This window comes from Pleuronectes platessa, chromosome 11 (genome assembly GCF_947347685.1).
Source record: "Pleuronectes platessa chromosome 11, fPlePla1.1, whole genome shotgun sequence".
Classification (NCBI taxonomy): Eukaryota; Metazoa; Chordata; class Actinopteri; order Pleuronectiformes; family Pleuronectidae; genus Pleuronectes; species Pleuronectes platessa.
Window position 1 is genome coordinate 9,602,237 of NC_070636.1, and position 18,262 is coordinate 9,620,498.

Here is an 18,262-nt window from a genome sequence, read left to right on the forward strand (position 1 = left end):
CGCTGACATGACATTAACATGAGCCATGATGAGGAAGTGTGACTATACATAACGTCCTCAAGAGCCCAGAAGGTAATCTACGCCTTATTTATTACATTGATCAGCTGATGAAGGGCAGAGCGATTACACACAGGAAAAGATCAATTACAAGCCGATGAATAAATAGATAAATATTAATTTATAGTAGACATATAAGTATTACTGTAGTATTATGTCTGTTGGTAAATAATAGCAACCTGAGGAACAGATATTTCAAAGACAGTTTTTGAAGTGATCTAGACACGTGTAAAATATAAATCTCAGTCAATATCATGGTTGAAAATGTATCTTCATAAGTATGTTGTCTAGAAATATAGGCGATATCATTGATATTGACATGAGAAAATCAAAAGTCTGTTCACGATAAACTGATTTAGCCAATATGAAACATTTTGTAGTGTAAAAATGTAACATGACCATGAATTATTTACATTTTTTATATTAAAATTTGAAATAGCCATGAGTAACTAATTCAATATAATAATTTTCACTGGTTATTATCAGAAAGTCATTTTATAAATAGTTTTGTGCATCATGTGATGAAAATTTGTTAAGACGAAATAGTCAAGAGGCCTTTTCCTCCTCGACTTCCTACTAGCTGAGAAACTGACGGTTTAGCAGACGAGTACAGACTCAAACACAATCCCTGCTCCTGGCTACATGTCCGCTCGATAACCTCTGACTCACACTGACCCTGATCTGAACCCATGAAGAAACAAACATAATCTTCCCCAGCTTGAGAGAGTGTGTGTGTGTGTGTGTGTGTGTGTGTGTGTGTGTGTGTGTGTGTGTGTGTGTGTGTGTGTGTGTGTGTGTGTGTGTGTGTGACAGAATCAGTCTGACATACTTAGTTTGATAATCGGTTTGAGATTTTTTTTGTTGAGTTTTTAGATTTATTGATCGATTAATGGAGAAAATAATCAGCTGGGGAAAAAAATAATCTAATGATACGTGATATGATGGTAAAACAGTCAAAGGGGGGATTTTATTATATCTTCATTACTTTGACTTTTAAAACTTTAAGTACATTTTTCACTTTAATCAATTTCATTGTAGTATTATTACTTTTACTTAAGTAAATGATGTGAATACTTTCTCTCCAACTTTCTTGCTTGAGCTATAGTTATACGCTTTTTATAATTCTAATGTAAAAACCAGAGAAACCAGAGACATTAATCACACCAAGACGATCTCACACCATTGCCAAGCTTAACACCCGTTTAACACCATCTAATGATGAAATAACGGGATCACCATGAAGAAATGTGTCGGGCGCTCAATCTGTCAACACTGAATCCAGGAAATATAAAGAGAAAAGCATCAAATCAGACACACAAACTCCAAGTTAAACAATTTAGACTACATCAGACTAAGGGGAAACTCTTTGCGTTTGTCAGGACCAACACCGACTCCCTATTTCAAGCTGCACAGCTGTTCAGACACTCTCAGGTGTCAGCAGACGTCAGCTTAAAACCTGCTATGACTCAGTGAGAGCACACGGGTGTGTGAAGTTGTGCAGTGATGAAGTGCTCCAGAGGGACTGTGTGTTCGTGTGTGTGTGTGTGTGCGTGTGTGAGCGTTTAACGCTGATAAGAGAACATGAAAACATCACAACACGATGACACTTATTAAACTAAACACTGAGTGACTGACAGTCTGAGTGTCTGTGTGAGTAAGTATGAGTCAAACTGTGAGAGAATGAGACAAGAGAGACACAGAGAGATCTGAACTCTGATAAACACAGAGAGTGACGGAGGGATCGTTTTGCCTTTTACTCATTAATTACCTGAACTCAATGAGGTCACGTTTTCCATTCTGTTCTGTTTACCTTCACCAAAGAGGTTGTGCTTTAATCTGCGTTTCTTTATCGGTTTCTTAGTCAGCATGATTAAGCAAAAACTAATAAGCTAGGCGCATGACCCCCAAGAAGAAACGATTACATTCTGGAGCGGATCCGGATAAACGGGTTGATCCAGATATTTATGTTTTTTAACACGGTGAGATCGGGCGTTGGCCTTGTTGTTGGTAGGCTTTCTCAGACTGCCTTTCTAGTTTGCCTCGTTGTTAGTTTGAGTGTTAGTGAGATGTCTCACACAAACATCTATGAGATCTGATGGCCAGTTAGGCTGTAGAACAAATTATAAAGTTTTAGTGTGATCAGTTTCCAGGTATTCAAAAAAACATATATTAAAAGATTTTCATCCTTTTTAGACAGTCTAAAAATATGTAAAATTTAACCAGAGATTTTGTAGTAACATAGGACATATAAAAATATTCTACAAGTAAATATTTAGTATCTGTAGATGAGGGACACGATATATTGGCCTTAGCCCCCAAAGGGGAATTTGTCGTCATACAAAGCTGATACAAAGCTCCAAAATTGCATTGGACCTAAATATTTTAAACATATCATTTTATTTTCTAACAAACTGTCTTTGTATACTTTCTCTCAGTGTGTCTGTCCTTGCATGCCACAGTCAATCCAAACATTAGACCATGTGTAAACACTGTGTAAAAACAAACATTAACAAACTGAAGATAACAGAAGGACAGACAGTATCTGCAGCATCACACGCCGAGTGAGTTGAAGAAATTCAAGTACGCACCAGGTGCCACAGAGCGCACAGAAGCAGTAACAGGCTTATCAGAGTGTTGGGGCTGAGATTGATGATGAAAACTGGACCTCACATCCGTTACTCACATATTCACCCCACGCAGAGTGGGATGAGGAGTGTAAAAGAGCTAATTATAAATCATCAATGCCTGTGAAGAAACACAGGCATTTTACATATTGGGAAATTGTGTAAACTTGATGCAATCAATGATGCTATAATAGTTATTGTTTGTGTGAAACTGAAGTGGAAGGTCGGTGATTATGTGTTGAGCCATTTCCTCCATCAAAGGTCACAACATCAGCACCACGTCACTATTCATCCACCATCATCACCCAGACGCATTGTTAGATCCCCAGCATCCAAGGGAGGAGACGACACTCACCAACAACTGCCCACAAGTACTGTCAATTCAGAGGAACATCAATGGCTCTTAACATACAGCCCTTCAACCTTCTGCCTGGCTCATTCACTAACAAACACCACACACACACAAAAACAGACACACACAGAGAGAGAGAGAGAGAGTTTGGCTGGCAGTGCTCATCTGCGGCTGAATGGAGACCTCAGAGGCTCTCTGATGAAAAAGAAAGAGAAGGAGAGAGAGGGAGGGAAAGTGAGAGACTGGGCAGCAGCCGGCGAAAAGTGTAGACGAAGCTAAATGTGTTCAGCAAAATGTGTTTAGCAAAATGTGCGTAATAATGTGAGGTAAGCAAAAGAAGATGGAGAGAAACACCGACACGGAGGGGGGAGAGAGACCATGAGAGAGAGAGAGAGAGAGAGAGAGAGAGGGGAGATATGAGGGGAGTGACTCCACATAATGCAGAGCAGGTAGTTGCCTGAGTGGATTACTGCAGCAGGAATGCAGCACTGGCTGCAGGATGGAGGGAGGGAAGAGGAGGGGAAATGATGACGTTGTATATCGGAGAAGAGATGCGGGCATCCTGAATCACATGGTTAGAACAGAATATCTTGTTTTTTTCCAAATGTCTAAACGACAACAAGAAGTGTCACTATGTCTGATGCATGCATGCTTAATATGAAGCTTCAGCCTCAAAGGAAAATAAAATCTGTTCATTCTTGTCTCTGCATTAAATAAAGTCATGATGACGCTCCTGATGATGAGAAACCTAAATATAGGATATACGTGCCTTTAGTGGGAAGCTTCATTTTTTTGTTTCACTGTCGGTTTTCATGGTCATGGTTAGTTCCGGACTGTCAGCATCCGGAATAATAAATGCACCCAATGCACCTCACATGCACAGAGCACATGTCTTGGTCACATATTGAACTTTGACAATTGTGTGAGAAACGTAAACAGCCGGGGAGACACTGCAAGACAGGGACACATGTACTGTCTCTAACATGGCCTAGCACACACACAAACATGTTGAATGTAATACTTATATACATTGACCCATATGCTGCAGAGTATACACAATACAGCATATATATGTTTGTGTGCCACTCCTGTGTGACTACAGGCTACAGGGAAGGAAGTGCGGCGCCGGCGTTTGTGCCCAACAGGAAACAGACTCACAAAGACCAGAGGAGGGGCGGAAGAGGCAAGGAGGGGGAGGAAGAGGGGGGGGGGGGGGGGGTAAAGGAGGGAAAGGTGGCTAAAGGAGGAGGATGAGGAGGAGAAGAAGAGAAGTGGACGAAGAAGGGCCGGAGGGAAACAGTCCTGATGCATTTGAGCTTGGATATAAGAAGCGATTGTAAGGAATATTTTGCCCTTTTTGTTGTAGTTGTTCGGGGGGGACACTTAGACGACTGCACCGAATCACCTCGGATCAAGCGAACGTAAAGGGAGTCGTGTTGATGCCACAGTTGTGATGCAAGTGATGATTAATCCATCAAGCATTACCACCTTTTAAAAGTTGTGACAACACAGGAAGTTTGTCTCTCTTGGAGCTCTTATTGCTTTTAAATAAAAATTTGTTCTAACAAAGCATCAACCTGACGAACTAGACACTACAGCCCTAATTTTGTATTTTGTTTACTTCATTGTAGACTTCCAGTGACACCAGTTATGATCAGGAACAGATTATAGAGCAAATAAATCAACTTTATCCTAAGAGCATGAAGACGTAACTTACATTTCACATGTAGCCGTATGTCTGCGGGCACATTAAGCTCCACTCTGGGAAGTCTCCATCCTGTGGTTAAAAACACACAAGCAGGGCATGAGGTTAATAAAAGTGGACTCACTGGTCGTCATAATATCAGGACACACACAGTAATGCCATCTCTCTCCATTATTATGTTTGGCAGTTGGCGAGGCCCCGGAGCCTGCGGCCGGGCCGACAATGCAGTCACTGTAGGGGAGATCGTTCGCAGTTAAGCTAACGGGCTAAGAATGAGCTAACTGCTCAGATATGGGACGCATTTGGAGGCTTTGCAGCAGACTCATGCATGAGCAGACAAGCAGTGTGTTTGGCCACGACAACAGAAGGCCCCATTCAGTTCTCAGGGGAGGCACTGGTACACACACAAACACACACGCACCATTATCATAATCATCATCATCCGAGGAGCTCTCATCTGCTCTACACACACACACAAACACACACACACACACACACAAACACACACAGTCAGGCACACACACATCAGCCCAGACTTGGAGCATTCCACTACAGTAGCATTCCATATGTTTGGTTAAGCACAGAGAATCCAGATTTAAGACTTGAGTCTGGATTGAATTTAAAGGATGAGAGAGGGAAGTGGAGGGAGGGGGAGAACTGAAGACGAGGAGGAGGGGAGGGGGCTTAAAGAAAGAGAGCGGGAACATTCCTGAGGACTAAAAGCAGCAACAGGACGCTGGACGTGCAGACCTGTGCATTGGAATAAAAAAATAAAAAAATCTGTGTGATGTGTTTGAAAGCTCCGGAACAAGAGAGGACGGGGAACTTGAGGTGAAATTCCTTCTGAAAGTTTACAATAAAACTGACACAAAAGCAAATGAGCTTGTTGAGAAGCAACAATGTCATCAGATCTTATTTTAACAGAGCTGAACAAATGAAAATATTGTATTATTGTTGCACTATTTTTCATCAACGTCTGGCTACGTGACATGATAATTAGCCTTTCAGCTAACGATTGCCTCAATATGAGGGAACTTACTGATTATTTAGTACATAAAGCAATTAGTTGTTCGACCTATAAATTATCAGAAAGTAGTGGAAAATGCAAGCAAAATAAAATTTCCGAGCATGGCTAGACAATTTAATCTAAAAAATGTCTTTGATTGGATAATCAAAAGTGATTATTTGACTTTTCACTTGAGCTCTGGAAGAATATAGTAGATTCAAATCAGAGAGAAATGACTGAATTCTAAACGGTGGATGCAAGTGATGTGCTTCCCAACACTTTGACCCTGAAAGCAGTTCCTGATGGACACGGAGCCTCCGTCTTTCAGTCGCTCCTGCCACTCTCAGCTCGGCTCTGTGTCGTCCTCTCAGTTTGTTCCCACACATTCTTTCCTTCACAGGAAGGAGACGACCCTGCAGCTCTGCTCTCAGCTGCATCATGTTAGATTCATGAAGTCGGTGGCGTCACATCCCCACAAAGCTTTTGCTGAATCATCCGACGCTCTCACACAACACAACGATAGTTCTACACTGCACGAAACCAAATGGTAGATGTGCTGAGTAAAAAAAAACAAAACAGAGGTTTCCTACCCAGACATCTTTTGTCTTTCTACCTCTCTGTTCTCCGATTTTCTCAATATCCGCTCATCCAATTGACGTCAAGCTTGGCGGGTGTGCTGCTGAGGACCCTGGGAAGTGCAGTGGGACTGTGAAGTGTTTTTAAAGTGTGAGACGCCAACCATAACCCCTGACTTATTCTAAACTGCACCTGCTGTGATGTGACTTTGATGATGTTTTAGTTAAAGCTTGTGTCTGATGTTAATATCCCTTCAAAATGTGCCTGGGGTAATGAAATAAATTTACAAATTCACATAGCTACATTGACGCACTGTGGTGTCCCTGTTATCGCACCCCGTCATCACCAGTAACCTCACAGGGACTAATGGATAAAGTGAAAGGGGGAACCACTCATCCATTTCACGGTCCTCACTGCGCTTCCCAAGGCCCTGAGCAACAGCAACCAGCGAGTTGAATGGTGATTGGATGAGCGGGGATCAGGAGAATCAACAGACAGGGTCATGATAAACAGGAACCTTTTCAGCATCGATTTAAAAGAACCAAGATTTTCAGCAGACCTGAAGTTCTCTCGGAGCTTGTTCCCACAAATGTGAAGCCTAGAAACTGAACGCTGACTCTCCATGTTCAGTTTGACTCTGGGGACAGAAAGCGGATCTGTTCCAGACGACCTGGGGGGTCTGGATGGTTCATAACGTGGCAGTAGGTCAGAAATATATTTTGCTCCTTGACTAGTCAGTGCTTTATAAACCAACAGCAGGAGTTGGAAGTCAATTCTTCTACAGACAGAGAGCCAGTGCAATGATCTCAGACCTGGATGCGATCAGACAGATGACAGACAAATGACAGACAGATGGATTTCTGTACTTATTAGCAGGAAGTGTAACTTTACAAATGACAGGATATGTCAAATATCCGTGAGACCAAAAAACATGTTTGTCTGTGTTTGTGTGCGTGTCTTTGGGGGGGGGGGGGGGGGGGATCGAAGCTATTAATTCAGACAGTTAGCCAACCCGTAAGCAAGCAAAACTGAAAACAGCTGTCTTCTTCCGACTCATCCCTCGCTCCCGCTCGCTTTCCCCTCACGCACACAGCATGTCAGGTCGGGAGAGATTTATTATGTTGCTCAGTAGAATTCACTGAAACATTGTGAGGTGGCATTTCCTCCGGGGTCTGTCTCCGTTTCTGTACAACTAGTCATCACATCGGAAGGTTGTTTATTTCCACCGAGCTAGTGACATTAATTGCACACTGAACATCTGTGTTAATGCTTCATAGAATCAGCAAAACGTGGTAGGCTCTATATTTGAGATGGATGTAGTGTTTATCAGGATATGATCAATGTCTGCAGAAATCACATAAAGCAAACAAACTGATGCTCGAAGCAATTGGGACCTTCGATCAAACCTCACGTGTGAATCACATTAAGGATCACATGATCACAATAGCATTCCATTGAAATAAATATATTGCCATTGTTCATTCAGAAAGCCCACCCCAGCTTTCAGTCGGGTCTTAGTTGAAATCTGAAAAGGTGCAAGATCTTTAGTAAAAAACTAAATAAAGTGGCCATTATGTTAGATTCCATTATCAATCAATTTGTGTTGCTTTGTCAGAATAAAGAGCTTAAAGAGATATGCTGTGGTTCTTCACTTTCATTAATCAGTAATGTTTTTTCCTTATCACAACCAACACACTAGTTTGTTCTGCATTTCACTAAACCTCCGCGTTCCTGTACAATCTGTGCCTCGATATGACACCAGTTTCTTCTCAGTATTAAGCACTTCTTGTCCAAACCATAATACACACACGTCAGGTTATTCCTATTTGAAAACCAAACAGTAATCCTTATGTGACCCAACAAACGGATGTGTCAAACAGAGAGGAAATTCTTAGTCCTGCTTTTAATTCGACATAAACATTTAATCGTGCAGCGTTTATCTTTGAGCACTTTATCACACATAATGGAAACTGTTGATAATGTATCAGTGCATGCCTTTGTGTACTTGGGCTAACACTCTCCAAACACATAGAGAAGGTGAGGCCACGCACGCACACACACACACCCACAGTCCAATTTGGCACCGAGTCTTGCGAGAGATGGTTGGTAATGTTTCTATTAGCTGGCATGATTTGCTATTTTTTCAGCCAAAGGGATGCATTCAAATGTAGTGTGGAGAAAAGATGTGCCAAAAGAAAAAGGGCCCAGAGGAACCAGGGTTGGTAAAACAAGAGAGGAAACGAGAAAGAACGAAAGAAAGGGGGAAGAGAGTTCGTGTTCAATTTCCTCCACTGGAGAACTTCTCAAGGCCTGAAACTCCATCCTGGGTTCCACTGGCCAGGCGGGCCTCGTTTGCATGGGAGCCCATTTCCTGTGAGTGATTAGCAGAAGGGCGAGTATGTGAGTGTGTGTGTGTGTGTGTGTGCGCACACTAAGGGCTGAAGTTCAGAGAGGTCTGGGGTTGTTTTGTCTGCTTGGGGAGGAAAGGAATGCCCAAATCAAACAGAGTGAACAGGATGCCTAGAGAGGGGAGGGGGGGTAGACAGAGAGAGAGAGAGAGAGAGAGAGAGAGAGAGAGAGAGAGAGAGAGAGAGAGAGACAGACAGACAGAAGCGGAGAGAACAAGACGAAAGATCCAAAAAGTAGCAGACAGAAGGAGCTGACAAAAAAAAGGCGGAGCGAGAACACCAGAGAGGAGCCGAGCTAGTAGCTGATTTTTCATTTGCTGTGAACAGCATTCCTCCTGCTGCGATTTGCATTCCAGCCGAGCGGCAAGGTGGAGTAAGAATGTATCATGGAAAACCATCCACCTCTTAAACATCACGGTGAACCTGCAGAACCTGTCCTAATATCTAATGACTTACAGCCCCGCAGCCGTCCCTGTTCCACATCTGAGGCTTTCACACGCTCCTGCTGACTATGCAGAGAGAGGAGTGCGGACTATTATTCCTTTATACAATAAAAGTAAAACGATAACTGGCAATGTCACGGGATACCTGTGACATTCTCCTTATAAGGCTGCTTAGCAATATAGAAACCTCAACTGGGCAAACTGTGAAGAGTCTTTAAACGTCAAATCCACTAAACAAGAAAAAGTCCAGAGCGGATTTTTGGAACCGTGAAATCGGCTCTGGACTGAGATCATTCACATTTATTTCAAAGTATATATTTCTTTCTGAACATTAAGTGTGTGTCTATCCTCGCGGCAATTGCCTTGGGCCTCTCATTTATTTGTCTTTTACTTTTATTTATGTATACATATGTACGTTTATATTTACTTTGAATGTATCCAATCCCAAAGTGCCTTTTTTTTTATATATAGTAGATGATATAACTTTGTATGCCCTGGGAGTTTGATATTCAGACATTACTGCACCTGGAAAGCATTAAAAACGGGGTTGACATTAATAATTTTGTACTGAATACGAGGAAAACCAATGCTACCACTTCCCTGCTTACAGCTCAGTGCAGAGGAGCACAGACTGTTACGTGTGCAGCTTGCTTCCTGTCTGGGACATCACATATAAGCTGGGTAGGATTGTTAGTTGCTGATAATTATGTATCTACCCACAAAGATGTTACGTCCTTGGCGCTAATTGAAAGACAAATTAATTATATTTCGCAAAATGTTATTATTTATTTAACACAAGAGCAGGTCAGACAAGCTGTAAAGTCTCAAGTGTGATGGTGTCCCCGGTAAAGGTTGGGGTTTAAACCGGAGAAAATAGAACTTTGATATATTTCTTAGTCTCTTTTCACTCAGTGGATGAAGAATTCATTTCAAAAGCAAAGCTGCTTGTGGAGAAAACCTTCAAAACAGCTTTCACGTGTTAAAAAAATGAAGAAAATACAGTTAAATTGTTAAATTAAAAAACAATTAAAACAAATAATCTATATTTCTTATCCTGAAATGGCTGGGGATGTCTTGTGGGGATTCACACTCAATGTACATTGGTATTTATAAAATTGCAGGTTGCAGTTAACGACATTAAAGAAGAAAACACTTTATTGTGGGTGTTCTCATTTCCCAGCCGTTTCAAAGTTCAGCTCCCAAACACACGTCCTTGTGCTGCGTGCGTGAGCCGGACTCTGCCCATGCGGGAGTGAACCATTCCTTAACTGGCAGAGCAGAATTGATAGGCCGCTATTGTTTCCTTTTAAGGTCAATTGTGCCTTGAATGCCTGGCATGGCTGGGAGTGAAGAAACAGCTGGCTGGCAGGAGAGATAAAACACCCTAATTTAACTGCATTCCTCAGTGCGAGTCCACACCTAGAGAGAGAAAGTAGCAGGGAGGCAGACGGAGCGAGAGAGAGAGCGGGCGAGAGTCTTTAAAGACAAGCGGGGAGAGAGAGACCAAGTGGGTGGGCGAGAGTTGATCTCCGCCACGGGCACAAAGCTCTGCTGTACCCTTGTTTGACCAGACAGTCAAAACAGTCATAACACATCATCACATGTGGTAGAGCTGTTTGTCAAGGACACAAGATGAGGGTATACATACACATACAGTATATATACATACACCCCCGCCCACAATGAGACCTCAACTTTTCACAGGGTGACAACCCATACTGTGTAATTCATCCCACGGCCACGGGTTCATGTCTGCTTTCTCAGCCAATAGGTTTTCGCCTGGGCAGCACGCTCACTGCGTGTAACTCTGAGTGAAGGCATCAGCTAAACGTCCAAAATGAAATGTTTTAAGTATTGTGCTCCAGAGGGAAGGAGAAGGGAGGAGGGGGGGGGTGCGGATGGCCAGACTGGCTTAACTTCACAAATAAACCCAGACAGGGGGAGAAGGAGCCGGCTGAGGGTTGGATCATAAAATATGCCTGGTATTCCACAATGTTCCACAGTGCACAAATGAGCCACTCAGGGACTTAGGAGTGTAATGGGATTCATGCAAGGCCCTTATGTTCTATAATGTGTCGACATGCAGTCACACACACACACACACACACACACACACACACACACACACACACACACACACACACACACACACACACACACACACACACACACACACACACACACACACACACACACACACACACACACACACACACACACACACACACACACAATGTGGTTGAGACAGACATTCAGGTAGAAGGGACAGTGATGAGTTATCACTACCCATCACCACTGACTCAGAAAGCAAAGACTTTCAGGCACATTGTGCAAGTCTCTCAATCAAAACAATAACAAAAGACTTTGTTTGTTGTCTTTAAAGAAGAATTGTCACATATTATGTCTTAAATATACTCTTTACTATAAACTCCTTAGTAGCTAAAAGGTGTCTTTTGAATTTTAACCATAAAGTCGCGCAGATAGAGGAAGATTAAAGAAGGAAGGAAGAAGGGATGACCGGAGGGAAGCTGATGACTTGCTCATTGTCTTAGACACTGAGTCACCACTCTAAGCAAACAGGGGAGTATGTGTGTAAGCAGACCAATTTTTAAGACCAATTAATTGTTCCAAGTCATTTATCAAGCAAAGACCCCGAACATTCTTTGGTTTTATGTGGAAATTTGTCTTATTTTCTCTCTTTAATAACACTGTCAATTAAATATATTTTGGTTTTGGACCATTTTCAGACAAGGAAATTAATTTTATGTAGAGTTGTAATGATCCGTCAGAAAATACATCTTTGGAGTCCAGAGTCGTAAGAAAATGTGAAGCAATTGATCATTTTATGAAAAAATTAAATGAATTGCTAATCTTGGTCTAACATCATATTAACTGCTGGTGAAACAAAAGCAATCATATCAAAATAATTACATCAGAATGAATAACAATGAAAAGAATGAATAATTGCAGCTCTGATTCAAAGAAACCCCATCAGACTGTGGACATGTCCAAGCATTTCTCAGTATTTTTAGACAACTAACTAATCAAATAAATTAACCATTACTGGGCAACTGGGAAAACTAAACAATTTCTGGCAACAACAGACGGGGACTCTAGTTGCATGTCTTTCCAACTCCCATCCACTTCCCTGGTTTCCTGTCTGTCTTTAAATATCATGAGATGTCCAATAAAAGCGAGAAAAGCAAAAGAAGATTAGTTGCAGCTCTGCTCGGTTGATTTTTTTTCTTCTTCATTTGCTACTACTACATAAAACTTTGGACATAAAAGGGTTTCATGTCTCTTACAAGTAGAATCTGTGCTCCAGCCAGAATGGTTTTATTGCCTTGCCATGGCTCGCATTGTGCTGCTTCACTTCCCCTGGTCGAGACAGTTAGCACGAGAAGGAGCTCCAGAAAAGCAACGTTGGCATGGAGGGGTAAACCAGCCGACCCAGCCCTCAGCTGCCCTTTATAAAATGCAGCAGTGCAGAGATTTCCTCCACAATAAAAAAACAAAGCAGAGAGAAGAGGGGGAAAAAGTGGAGAGGAGGGGAAAGAGGCTGAAAATAGCCGAGCAGTCGGGGGTCCGCATGCATCAGCACCACAATGATGGAAGCTCCTAGAAGCAGACTTGCTAACACATGGATGGTCGGACAAATCGGAGGGATGCCTGTGGGCCGTGCACGCCAAAGCTGAGACAAGATGATTAAACTTTACTGAATTACCAAAACTATTAGAATTTTTTCAAAAAAAGGAACAAAACAAGAGAGTTGAGGAGAAACAGAGCACAAAAGACAAAATACAGCGGATGATAGAAACAGTAGAGGAAAGGGGGGGGGGGGTACATTCCTCTCCCTGAGAACATGTATATTTTCTGATCACAAGAAAAATAATCTGCAGGAGGAATTTTATTTTGAGAGCCGCCCCTGTAGATCCCAGGCTCGGAGCGGGACAGACAGGCGTGTGTGGGTGAGTCCTTCAGTCTGTGCGGAGCTTTTCATACAGTAGTGGTGGAAGTAGAAGAGCAGCTCTACTCCCTGTGCCAGGCACATCGTTTGCCAAGGGGGAGCACGTGAGGATCCAGATCCGGAGCGTTCGAGAAGTCACACATGATCAAATGGGCAAACATCCACACCCACACACATACAGTGCAACCACAGCTACACTGTGCAACAACTTGTTTGGCTTCTGAACACCACTTGTTGAAAATGTTCGGTGAGTCTTTCTTTTTTTATATTTCTCACCTTCTCAGTTTGTTCCTTCATTTTTTAAACTCGGCTTTCTTTCCTCTCCTTGTTGAACCGAAAGAGAAAAAGGAAATAACAAAGGAGGAGCTCGGTAATAAAGATGAAAGCGGGAGATTGACGTTCACGAGAGCTGCCCTGAGCCTACAAAGCCCGAATTACTTAAAGTCAGATTGTGTGAAAAGATACTGATTTACCTCCTCTTTGTATTCTGGCCCTTGTTCTTCTGCTCTCAATGAACACAACAGATACATCTCAGCTTGTGATCATTATAAAAGTCATGTTTTACAGGTGGCCTGCTGCTTCTCGTTCCCCCTCTCTCCCTCAGAGCATTTTACACTCCACCGTTTTCCACTGGGCTCTCTCTCTCTCTCTCACCCACTCACGACTTCAGAGCAGAGTCTTGCTGTTTGAGGAATCTGATATACAAATAGAGCCGGTATGGAAAAAGTTAAAGGGACAAGGCAACATACGAATATTTCAAACAGGATTGTGAAGTATTCGGAGAACGGTAGGGATGCGAAATGGAACAAAATGTTGAAGTAACCACACTTCTAATAACACTAAACATGTTAAAATATGCTCAATATGTAGCTGGAGTGGCACTGTCGCTTCACAGCAAGAAGGTTCCTGGTTGGAATCTCAGCTTGGGGCCCTTTCTGTGTGGAGTTTGCATGTTCTCCTTGTGTCTGTGTGGGTTTTCTCCAGGTACTCCAGCTTCCTCCCACAGTTCAAAGACTGTTTTTTGATTAATAGGAGACTATACTTTTACTGTTATGTGTGAATGTTAATGTAAATGGTTGTTTCTCTCTGTATGTTGGCCCTGCAACACGCTACCTCAACCTGTCCAGTGGTTTACCTGGGCTCTCACCCTATATCATCTGGGTTTGGATCCAGTCTCAACGCCACCCGTGAAAAGGACAAGTGGAATAAATTATAGATGAAGATCGAGCTTGAAGTTGTCACAGACACCGGTGACAACAAAGCCTTGTTGTCATCATGAAAGACAACAGGATTCAAACAGGGAACAATGCCAGTGTCGATAAGCTGTAAACAAATACACTGATTTCCACAGCACAATTGTAACATCAGGTCCCGCCTCCTGCTTGCTCTACCCAGGTGCCACCACTTGCTTGAATGTTATAGAAATTTCCCTTTTGTTGTGAAGGCATCAGATCAACACTATTTCCAGCGAGTTCATGTCTGAAAACAGCATATATAACACTTTCAGGGACAATGATTTAACATCTGGGCCTGTTAAATAGGCAACTGTACACTCTGCATCGAATGGGCCTTCAACACTGACCTCATACTGAACCTTACCTCTGTTGAGCCCTGGACCGGTGCTGCCACACCCACACTTCTGCCAACAACAGACACATCAGTCAGTAGCCATCCGACTGCAAAGAGCTGTGACTACAACATCATGAATTCCCGGGGAGAGAGCTGTAACTATAAATGCCACAGACGAGGGCTTGAAAGAGACATATTACAGCTCTCAGCACATAAACACTCATCAAATTGCAGTCATGGTACCCAAAACACACAAACTCTGCTGCTGGGTGAAAGACTTTGGTTCAACGTTTAGCCTTTTAAGGATATTACTGAGGTTATAGCTTGGTGTGGAGGAGTTCGACATCTGTAGGTGGCATGAGGTGGTATTTTTTTATATCTTTTTACCACCTGTTTTAGCGTCATCTTAGCTTTGGCCTGGTATGAGAAGTCTGTGCCATCTTCCACCACTGGCATCATGAGACTGATAGGAAGTAGAGCGTGATGTTCACCTTTCCTCCCCCTCCCTTGATCGCTGTCTGTCTGGCTGCTCAGCCACATCTCCAGGAGGAGGAGTGCATTTTGAACCAGACTGCAATGGCTCCTGAAATATGCCCAAATATGCCGCTGACCCCCCCCCCCCTCCTCTCCAGAGGACGTAGGCCTGCTTGCTAACCCACCATCCTTCCTTCCTCCTCCCCCCCCCCCCCCCCCCCCCAGCCCACAGCATTCCTGCACTGTACACAGCACTGAACATACACATCTACTCATAATCACAGATGACCCACTCGCATAGAAAATGTTAAGGTCATTAATAACACAAGTTTCCACCCAGATGACCCAGACATGCCTTTTAAGGGTAAGAGGTTCAGATTTCCCTTTTCAGAAACTTCCAAAAATACTCCTCGACGAGGCAGGAGGAGGAGGAGTAGTGACGGGAACAAAAAAAGAGGAGGGGGACACCTCTTTAGCATGGCAAAAAGAGAGGGAGAGCGTGAGTGAGACAAGATAACAATCAGAAGGAGCCGAGAGAGGGAAATATCGGGCGTTTTGAGGAGAAGAACACCTACGAAAATAATAGTGTGGGTGAGGAATTTACAAGAAATGTCTTAACTTTAGCTCTCCCTTGTTAAAACGCCTTAGTTCTTTTCTCCTCTCCCTCTCACTGACTAGCTGTGCCTCCTACATGCGTTTGAAGTTATGTTTCCTTTGCACTTCTTTCCTCTCCTCTTCCAGGGTCGACGAGGCAGCCATTTTTTTCAGGAGCCAGAACAGTGCAGGAAACACAAGGGAACTTCTGTAAAACAACTTGTTGGAACCTCACAGAAATTCCACACAAGAGCCGTTGGAAAAAACAGGGGCAGAAAACCAAAAAGTGGAAACTCTGAATCTGAAAGCATGCAAAACACAAACACAGTGGAAGAGTGACCCACATTATTAGTCAGCGCAGTCCAAACTACCTCCTGTGGGGGGGCTGTCCTGGCCCGGTGCAGCTTAACATTACAGGACTTACTGCAGCTATCAGGGCATATCAAACAGAGACCAACACAAACTGGGCAGGAGGGTTTTGCTAAAAAAAAACGGCACTCAGCATGGAGGGCAGGGAGTGTGAGAGAAAGAGACAACTTTAAGTAAAGATAGAAGAAGGCCTGATTCCAAGGCTAGAACCTCAAAACGCATAAAAGGCTGTCGCGATGAAGGTTTTTATTAATGGTATTTGCATCTATTGCATCAATTTGAGGATAATGTTATTGTTTGGAAGAGCAAGATTAAAAGACACGTGAGATATCAAATGGATGATTCAGCCTGAAGACTAAACTTAAGCTGCCTTCATGCATACACAAGTAAAAAACACTCAAACCGGTGTCAAACAGGAAGACTAGCTTATATCCCCTGATGGAAAAGAGGTGCCGGGGACGATGTCAACTTGGAAAGACAAAGAAACTCTAGAGCTTTTGGAGATAAGGGCCGACGCCAGTGTCAACGGGCTGGTAAACAAAAACATGTGATTTCTGCAGCAGAATCTAGACGTCCTGCCCTGCCTCCTGTAAGCGCGTCCCAGATGCCATCCCCTGTCTGAATACTCCAGTTAATTTCATGTCGCAGTGAACAAATCTAACTCGGACAATTTCCTACTACGTTCTCAATGTGTGAAAGTCCTCTATCAAAAGTACAGAAAATAATAAAGGACATTCTGACATCTGCCGACTTGACGTCTTAAGCTCTTAGGTCTCTGTCTGTTCCCGAGTGATAAGGAAGTGGTGGGCCGTTGGGACGCCTAAATGAAGACCAGATGAGGACTTTTCTTTTCCTCTTCGGTTACATGCCACATGTGAAAAACCTTCACATGTTCAACAGCAGGGTAGCTGCCTGGTTGTGGGGACTGCAGGGGAGCGATGGGTGTTCATAAATAGAGATTCCTGAATTATGGCACTGGGAGGCGCTTTGGAAGTCTGGTACGAGTCAGCACAACAACCTGCGGATGATTCCTGGGGATCATTGGAGACACCTGTTTGTCAAAGACGATGACCAGTATCAAGATGCTGCTCACGTCCCAGTGTTCTTTTAACCACCGCTGAATACATGATGCAAACATATCAGATAGCACAATAACAATGGGGTCCAGTGTTCAAAGAGTGAGGGGGTCTTAAAGTCTCTGAAGCTCGTCCTCTTTGTTCCTAGACTGTGGATTTCAGGGGGATTTACAATCATAACAGCGACAGCACAATTATATCTCACCATTGAGCTGTGAGGATTTACTCATAATTACAAATGAAAGACAAAGTTCCTCTGCTGGTGGTTAGCTGCCTTATCACACCCGGGACAACACAAGGAAATGGAGACGTGTCAGATTGCAGCAGGGAGCAGACGTCTGAGTAAAGTTTCTGTGAATGATTCTCAAACTTGATGGCTTATTGTTGTCAGGCGCTCGGTGGCAGAGCTCTGATACAGACAGTAGAAATTATTAACCACGGATTTTTACTTCTGACCACAGGTTTATACCAAGTGAATCATTCTACAACAGCATGATTTGCAAGGAAAATTCCATTTGATAACCATCTGTTTGCTTGATAATCACGAGTAATTCAATAGTATCTATTACAGAGCAGTAAATAGCAGACCTGTCAGTTTAGTTAATAAAAGTTAGATTCTAGAGCTAAGATCCTAATCATTTTAACACCAGTTACAAAGTACAAGCTAATAGCAAGAGAGGCTGTGAGGTGTACAAGAAATGGGGATATTGTTGAAATTAAAGAAAATGAATTTGATTTAGCTAATTTGAGTTTTGGACAGAGAGGACGTGAACCAAATCATACATGTGGAAAATAAGAAGTTTAAACACTTAGACATAATACGAGAGTCAGCGAGAAACAGACCATGAATGGAATATCCACTCACTCATTGACATTTTAATGGTTTTTAACAGCTATAACCTTATACAATACTACAACCATAAATATATGTCAAATATTGGTTTCGAACCTGGCCATCAGAAATCCACCACGGCCAATATCCAACACAGTACTCCACTTGTACCAATATCTTGCATATTGATAAGATTTAAATGATGACAAT

At 42.8% G+C, this 18,262-nt stretch overlaps 1 protein-coding gene across 1 annotated transcript in view; it reads right to left on the reverse strand.

Annotated features, from left to right (window-relative positions):
• The window catches only part of luzp1 (leucine zipper protein 1), a 45,758-nt gene that overhangs the window by 21,545 nt on the left and 5,951 nt on the right, over window positions 1–18,262 (reverse strand). Inside the window, exon 2 of the mRNA XM_053433753.1 lies at window positions 4,751–4,810. The gene's annotated coding sequence lies outside the window, so the exon portion shown is untranslated. The remainder of the gene's footprint in view (window positions 1–4,750; window positions 4,811–18,262) is intronic.